Genomic DNA, 9,179 nt, shown 5'->3' with positions numbered 1-9,179 from the left:
CTCCGCCGTTCGCCGCGCCCTCCACCCCGGGCTGCAGCCACGACCAGCAGCTCAGGTAGGGAGCTCAAACACGCCGTGCCCGGCGGCAGCACCGACAGGAATGTCTCTGTCCCGGGATGCCAAGCACCGGCATCACCCCGTGGGGTGTCCCAGGATGCGCCGCCGCTCAGCCCGGTGCTGCGCCTGCAAAAATGCCCTTTCTCCTCGCAAATTGTAGGCTTTGTGTGGTCCTTCTGTTCCAGCAATGTGGCTTTTTCTTGTTTCCATGTGCCAGACTGTTGCTCAGCCAGCCTATTCAGCCCATGATGCCTGGATCGTGTAATGCAAGACACCCTTCGGACCTCAGCGTGGTGGGATCCCAGGCTAAGTATGTGTCTTGTCGAAGATAAGACATCAGAGTTGCTTTTGAGGGGAAAGAACCTCCTTTCATAAGGTGATGAAGTGGTTATAAATATCAGGAATGTGTTGTTGTGCTGAGCCTGCCTTCCAGTGACAGGGTCAGCCTTACCCTGTCTCCTGTCATCAGGAGGGGATGACAGAGAGAAACACAATGTGCCAGTGGAATTTTAACAAGCCAAAGTTGGGGAAATTTTTGTCCCTCATACGCTGCTTGCTTCAGCACTGGAACCTTCTGACCCACCAAGTAAGTGTGAGGGAGAAAGTCAGCACTTGTCCAGTTGAAATGACTGAGAGAGCCCCTGATCTCTGGGCAGTGAGACACTGGTGTAAGGCCAGTGGAGCTACACCTGATCTACACTAGCAGAACTGAATCATAGAATCATAGAATTTCAGGGGTTGGAATGGACCTTAGAGATCATCTAGTCCCAACCCCTGCCCTGGGCAGGGACACCTCCCACCAGAGCAGGTTGCTCAAGGCTCATCCAACCTGGCTGTGAACACTGCCAGGGTTGGGGCATCTAATACCTCCCTGGGCAACCTGTGCCAGCATCAAAAGAATGAACCACCAGGCCCCTACACCTGACCACCCTCAGAAAAGCTGCTGAACAAACCATCTCTGTTGTTTATCTCCTCAAAACTTAGATGAAGGAAGCAGAACACATTGGTCAGAATATGCTTTCTTTTTTCGGCTGGTTTTTGTCACTGTACTTAATTGCAAACTGCAAAAATAATAGGCAACTGCTTGCACGTCATTACTTCAAAAGTAATTCTTATGTTACCTCAGGAGTGTAGGTTTTTAGTACTTATTTTTTTAAGCATCACTATTGCTGTTTAAGGTTATGTTTGTCAAATATTGTAGCTCTGTCTTTAAAGCTCTGAATGAAGGATGCCTTATTTATAAAGGTGTATCTCCCAGTTGATGTAGCCTTCCTGACTCAGGGGACCCTTTTGGCCTTATTTATAAAGGTGTATCTCCCAGCTGATGTAGCCTTCCTGACTCAGGGGACTCTTTCATAGGAGCTCACATCCTAGTTCAAGTACCCAGACTGTAGCATTTCAGACTAACCCCTAATGCTGAACAGCTGTTGAGTGAACACAAGCCACACCATGATCTCATCAGCCATTACAGGATAAACAGAATTAGGCTGGGTTGGCAATAGTTCCATTGTGGTTTTGCCCACAGCCTTCCACAAAACAACACATTTAAGTTTAGCTATGCAGAAGCAGACTGGCACAAGGAGCCCAGTATTTTGTTTCTGTCCCATCCCTCACTCCAGAGGGTTTCTAGAGGCTCCTGTTCCTGCAGTGAGGCTCACAGTGATGGGAACTGCTGACTGTACTTGGCAATATTTGTATGAGCAGCTTAAGAAGTAATCAACCCTAGCCATGTTTCTGCAAAGAGATCACCACTCCACAGGCACTCACAGGGGAGCACAGGCAGCAGGGCAGGAGGTGCATTTACTTCTCTCTTGCTGCAGCTCAGAGCTCAGCATATTAAAACAGAATCAAAGGCCATTTGGTTTAATGAGCCTGGGATGTGAATGCTGTGGCTGAAGACTTGCATAAACCAGAATCTTTAATGAACCTAAAATGTGATCTGGATTTTGAGGTGAGATGTATTCTTCCCTCCAAGTCCAGATCATGCACAGAGTAAGGGAAAACAGTGCTGCCAACGATGACATCATTCATATTATCAGGTCCCATGCAAAAATAATTTCTTTATTGAGATTATTTGGGATTTTTCAGCCTGGAGAAGAGAAGGTCTGGGGAGACCTTACAGCATCCTTCCAGTACCTAAAGTGGTCTACAAGAGAGCTGAGGAGGGACTTTTCACGAGGGCATGTAGGCATAAGGCAAAAGGTGGTGGCTTTAAACTGAAAGAAAACAGGTTTGGATTAGATATTGGGAAGAAATTCCTTACTGTGAGGATGGTGAGGCACTGGAACAGGCTGCTCAGAGGAGCTGTGGGTGCCTCTGGAAGTCTTCTGGAAGTCTTCAAGGCCAGGGTGGCTGGGGCTCTGAGCAACCTGGGCTAGTGGAACATGTCCCTGTCCATGCAGAGGGGCTGGAACTAGATGGTCTTTAAGGTCTCTTCCAACCCAAACCATTCTGTGCTTCTGTGAATTATGAAGACTGGGGACTGTCATCCCTATGCTAAGAGAAGACCTTTGCTTCCAACAGTTTGTTCTTGTTTTGCTTCTTTCTTTCATAGGTATTCTCAAACCCAACAAATGTTTCAGAGTTTGGAAGTGCAGACTTCCAGCAGCAGCTCTCCAATCGTACTGATGGGACAAGCAGTGTTAAACCAAGGGTTCACCACTACACCTTCTTCCCAGCCATCCTCTCTGCCACCTATGCAACTCCAGCACCAACAGCATCAGCAACAACGCTACCTGCAGGTAGGACAAAGAGGGGATGGGTAAAATGTACGTGCAGAGTAATAAGATGAATGGGTTGTGCAAACAGAATCACAGAATCAGTGAGCTTGGAAGGGACCACAGTGGGTCATCTGGTCCCAGGTTTCTGCTGGAGCCTGATCCTGGCAGAGATGTCCCTTTTAGAGATACTGCCATGTGTGAGACACTGGTACAGTGATGTGTACAAGTCCAGCAAAGGAGCAGTGAGAACAGTCAGAATATTTCAAAGGAAATTACTAATTCTGTACATTGGAAACATAATCAGATTATCCTGGATATATTTAAAGTTTATTTCTAGCTGGAGAAAATTGCTGCCTTAGGATTTATTCTGTACTCTTTATTCGGTATAAAATTTGCTTAGTTTACAAGTCAAAAGATGATTTTTAATTACCAGCATCGACATAAAATGAGATCTGGATCAGATATCTGGATCCCTTCAGTAAATTAACATATTTTCTCAACTCCAGAAGGCAAAGAAGATAAAGTGGAGCACATTGCCTGGAAGAACCAGGTGATTTGAAGATGTAAAAATACTTATTTTTTGACCTAATTCAACGCATACTAAAGTAAAGGGAAAGGGGGGAAATGAGGTATCTCTGTATTAACTCAAAAGGAGCTGAACTGAGTCTAGAAAACCTGGTCACATATCCACCAGCATCACTGAAAAGGTGTCACCAACCTCAAATGATTAAACTCTTGTCACTGAAATGAAATCCTTATCATAGCTGAGAATGAATGAAAAAAAAGGTATGGCAGATACCAAAAACAGCATCTGCAACATTCACATCGACTTCACCACTGCAAGGTCACACCCTACTGTAAACTCAGGGAAAGGAAGGGCTAGAAGGGACAGCATGAGGCACACTAAGATCCTGTTTCATTTCTGTTTCATTCCTGTCATCCATCTGTGTCATTTCTGACACGTTCGCCCACCCTGTTCCTAAATAGGCTTTGCGGAATAACCTGCAAATCCCAGATCTCATTCCCATGAGGAAACCTTCCTCACTGCCTAGCTGGAATGATCTTTGGTGCAGTTTATGTCCATTCCTTTTAGCATGAGTTAAGATTATGTCCTGCCAAACAGCTCCAGAAATAAAAGCCAGCAAACGAGTAGTATTTTTAGTCACCCCTGTACGTTGAGGACAGAGAGCTTTGACACGCGGAAGGATCAAACACCACCATGAATCTTATTTTATCTGTAGGTGCAAACACCAAGTTCTTTGCACAATGAACAAACCGATTCCTTGCTCCTGCCATCCTACTCACCACAGCAAGGAAACATGGGGTATCATCAGGCACAGCAGCAGCAGCAGCAGCAGCAGCAACAGCAGCTAACATCGAGAAGAAGGAATAGCTTATCAGAATCATCGAATTTACCACAGCCACTGCGATAGAGTCCCACCAGCACAATCAATGCACGATTAGCTTTAACCAATGGGCACATGGGGCAGAAGAGAATGACTCTGTACTGGCTGTTCTGGCTTTTGCACAAGCGTTTCTCTCAAAGCTCTGTGCCAGGAGCAGAGTGCAGAGCGCGTTTACGGCACGCCGCGTTCGGTCTGCGCCGTCGCGTGAGCACGGGATGGACTGACAGAGCAAAACACAAAGGAACACTACCCTGGGCAGCCTCCCTCACCCGTGGGGACACGGGAGGAGTCTTGGCATGCTACTCTGAAAGCTGTCTGGCAGTTCCAAAAGACTGTTTGACAGACTCATGAGGTACTTGGCCTTCACTGTTTCAGTTCTTCTTTCGTGTCTGAAAAGCACTGCGTCAAAGGTCTATTGAGGAGAGAACAAGAGATTATTTTTATTATGATTATTGTTATTATTTTGCACAACTGCACAGAGGACAAAACCTAGGCACTTTCTGTAAAGAGAAGTTTGTTTCTTGATTCTTGTGGCCAAATTAGCACATCCAATGGAGGAGCAAGCCCAGCCATTGGTGACCATGGTCTACAGCTCATAACCCTTGATTTAGAATCTGAGAAGTATTATGCAGCTTACCCTAACTGTTCTTCACTACTAAAAGCCAACCAAACAAAGAACCAAACCCACAACCCACACTGGACTGTTTCCTAGATGAATTGTGATTGCAAAGGTGAACTCAAATTGTAAGCACAACTCATAGTCCTACATGGATCCTTCTTCAGCCTGAACCCACTCACTCCAAGTCTCTGAGGAATATGCACTGTGTTTTGGCCCACTGACTCGGGATGCTGCAGACTATTACATATCTCTTTCATTATAACATTTAGGATTGAATTTTCCTTTTGGGGGGGAAAAAAAAAAGAAATGCACTTTTCGCTTTTTTTGTATGTTTTCCGTTGATCTGTTTCTAAGAAAGATTTTATGTAATTATTAAATGAAAAGTAGTGTATTGTACAGCTGTTGTAATAATGACCTATTTCTATATAAAATAAAATTATATGGAATTATGTGGAAATTATTTTGTATATGAAATATCAACTCATTTCACAAGTATAAAGATTGTGCTTGTGCTTTTTTGTGAGTGGGTATTTTGTAATAAACTAATGAATTAGAAATGTTTTTGTGAAGGGAACTACTGTTTCATGCTATATACAACTCAAACTATTATTTTTTTCCATTTAATGATGGACAGTTGTCTTTATTTGTAGAATAAAATAAAATAGCCAAAAGGCTTTATTGCAGGACTTGCACACATTCTCCTGTGACTGTTCAACTATGTGATTCACTTCAGACTGTTAATCTTAGCTCTAGCCTTGCACAGTGTCTGGCACCCAGTTAGCAAAACCAGCTATTGTCCCATGGGATTTCTGTCATGGCATAGACACCAAGAATGATAGCTCAAGAAGTTATATTTGCTGCTAGCAAAGACAGCTCATTTTAAGCACCTCTAAAGACCTCAGACAGTTTTATATTAGGCCAAAACAGATGGTTTAAAGAGTGGTCTGACCCAGCACACACCAGGGCTTTGACCCATGTCCAGCTTTAGTGTTTTAAGATAGCACTGCCCTGAGTTTTGTGATACATCTCTTCCAGAATGCTCACCCTGTGGACAGTCTGGTTTCCCCTTTAGCATCCTTGTGCAGACTCTTTTTCATGTAAAATCCAAACTGAGTACAGGATGGGGAAGCTGAGAGACAGGTCTGTATTGCCTCTGCTGACTCTGCTGCAGGAGCAACAACCTCCAGCACAGGCTGAGGTGGATAACTGAGCATAGCAATGTTTCATTGCCCCCAGCAGATCTGACCCTTCCAGATGGCCCTCAGGGCAGGCTGCAGCCCCCAGAGCCAGCATCAGCTTCTCGAGGCTGCAGACATGCCCTCCCCACCCATCAGCACTAAGGATCACATCATCAGGTCCCTCAGGTTCTGGTTTCTATGCCAGAGAGGAACAGTGAAGGTAATTGAGCTGGAAATGTTGAAAGCAAACTTTCTGAGAAATGAAAAAAGTTCATTTACCCTGAGTTCTGAGAAAGCCAAACATCTCATGAAGAAAACTCACTGGCATAATGACCCTGTTGCTTCAATGGCAAGACAGGCTGGCAGCACTGATGGATGCATTTCAATCCATACAATCCCTCTGGTTTACTTCACTGAAAAAGGAGGGAATCAAGTGCCTGTGTGGTCCCTAAAAAGTGTTCGGAGATCAGATCTGGTCTCTCTTGAAGTGTTTTTTTACTGCTGCCTTTAGGTACCAGTGTGAGTTAGCCTGCTCATCTCTTTAAACTCTTGTGTTCAGTGAAGCAAGAGTGACCCCACCAGATGAAGATTAGAATGCTAAACCCTAAGGTGCTTTCACTCAGTGTCTGAAGGAACGTCTGTCTTTTCATTAACTATGGACAAACCTAAGCGAAGGTCAGTTGGCAAAGTTGGAGGCTAAGTTCATGAATTCCAGCTGCTCCTGTCAGGGCATATCCTGGGAATGGAGAGAAATCTGCAAACCAAAAAATTCATGCAGGAAGAGGTAGTGAAGGAACATGAGCACCTCAGAGGAAATACCTGTGGAAGCAGCAGCTGATGGATCTCAACTACTGTGATGGAAGTCATGGGAAATTCCTTTTAAGAATTTGTGTTACACTTAGGGGTAATACACCCACATCTCTCCTGATTGCCAGTGGTATGTTCAAACCAAGCTCAGCCTTGGAGCAAACACTTAAATTCCTGAAACCAGTGGCACTGTAAGCTGTAAAACAGACTGGGGTTGCCTTTTTTTAAGCTGGTTTATTACATTGTTTGGAAGAATCATTGCCCAGGGAGGTAGTAGATGCCCCAGCCCTGGCAGTGTTCACAGCCAGGTTGGATGAGCCTTGAGCAACCTGCTCTGGTGGGAGGTGTCCCTTCCCAGGGCAGGGGTTAGGACTAGATGACCCCTAAGGTCCATTCCAACCTCTAAAATTCTATGATTCCATGATACAGAGGGCTTGTAAGACCAGATTTACATCAATCCCGAGTTTTTCGTGTTCTGTCTCATTGCTGCCCTGTACACACATTCTGGTTTAGGATTATTGCACTTGCTGCCTGTTGCACACACAAGGGAACACCAGTCCCCTGCACAGAGCTGGGCTGCTGTTGTGGTGCATGATAGCTGAGATCCAGCTTGTTCCAACGTGATGATCCCTCACTTTGGGTTGATTTTCCCGAGTGGGATGGTTCAAGCAGGCTGCTGCTGTTCCTGTTGGGAACAGGAGCTCCAGGTCTCCAGCTGAGCTCCCTGGACACCACATCAGCTACAGGACCCTGAGCAGGGGATGAGCAGACACCAAACACTGCTGGTACTGGCACACAGACACCAACCCCCTGAGCAAACACCTCGGGACTGGCACACACACACTGACCACCAAACACCTCCAGTACCAACACACACATGGGAACACGAACATCCCTGATATTGGCACTCACACACACACACAGACCCCCAAACAGCCCCAGTGTCAGCACACAATGACCCCCAGATAAACACCCCTAGCAGACACACACAGAGACAAACATACTCACAGACACACACACAGATACACAGTGACAGTTATAGAACCACACACAAAACCACACCCCGTACCAGCACACACTGACCCCTGAACGCCCCCAAATACCCCCAGTAGCAGCACACACACACACACTGATCCCCAAATGCCTCTGGTACCAGCACACACACACACAAACACCTCCAGTACCAACACACACACACACACACACAGAGTACTGGCACACACTGACCCCCAAATGCCACCAGCTCCAGCAGACAGACACAGACACAGAGAGACAGGCACACAGACACACGGACGGACAGACACGGACACGGACAGACACACATGGACATGGACAGACACACATGGACATGGACAGACACATAGACAGGGCAGATGGGGATGGACACGGACACACAGACACACACACAGATGGACATGGATGGGGATGAACACAGATATAGACACACATGGACATGGACAGACATGGATGGGGATGGACACAGACACACATGGACAGGGCAGATGGGGATGGACACGGACACAAATGGACACACACAGACATGGACACACACAGAGACACACACGCACATGCACACCGACATGGACACAGACACACATGGACACATGCAAAGATGGACACAAGGGCATGGGGACACACACACAGACACAGAGAGACACACATGCATGGACAGACACACAGGCGCACGCATCTGCACACACGCATGGACGGACACACACACAGACACACACACACAAACACACACAGAGTCATACACACACACATTCACAGACTCACACTATATACACACAGTCACACTCAGACACAGTCACACACACACTCACACACTACACACACACACTCACACTCACACACACACCATATACACACTCACACACACATTACACTATATACACACACTCTCACACACATTACACACACACTATATATACACACATTACACACACATTACACTCACACACACACACACACTATATACATACTCACACACACACTCACACTCACACACATTACACACACACATATTACACACACACATATTACACACACACATATTACACACACACATATTACACACACACATATTACACACACACATATTACACACACACATATTACACACACACATATTACACACAGTCACACACATTACACACACACAGTCACACACATTACACTCACACACACACACACACTATATACATACTCACACACACACTCACACTCACACACATTACACACACACACTATATACACACACACACTACACACACACATTACACAAACACACACATTACACACACACACATTACACACACACACATTACACACACATTACACTCACACTCACACACACACTATATACAGACTCACACACATTACACACACACAC

The 9,179-nt window shown here is 45.7% G+C and overlaps 1 long non-coding RNA gene across 1 annotated transcript; it reads left to right on the top strand.

The window, feature by feature from the left end:
* Window positions 1–29: 29 nt before the first annotated feature.
* Window positions 30–5,494, top strand: LOC103810641. The gene is made up of 4 exons (XR_624806.1): window positions 30–55; window positions 275–367; window positions 2,612–2,798; window positions 4,019–5,494. It is a non-coding gene; the product is annotated as an uncharacterized LOC103810641 (long non-coding RNA).
* The last annotated feature ends 3,685 nt before the right edge of the window (window positions 5,495–9,179 follow it).

Source organism: Acanthisitta chloris, unplaced genomic scaffold, assembly GCF_000695815.1.
Source record: "Acanthisitta chloris isolate BGI_N310 unplaced genomic scaffold, ASM69581v1 scaffold15641, whole genome shotgun sequence".
Lineage (NCBI taxonomy): Eukaryota > Metazoa > Chordata > Aves > Passeriformes > Acanthisittidae > Acanthisitta > Acanthisitta chloris.
The sequence above is the reverse complement of the archived record's forward strand: the minus strand, read 5'-3'. Positions and strand labels throughout refer to the sequence as shown.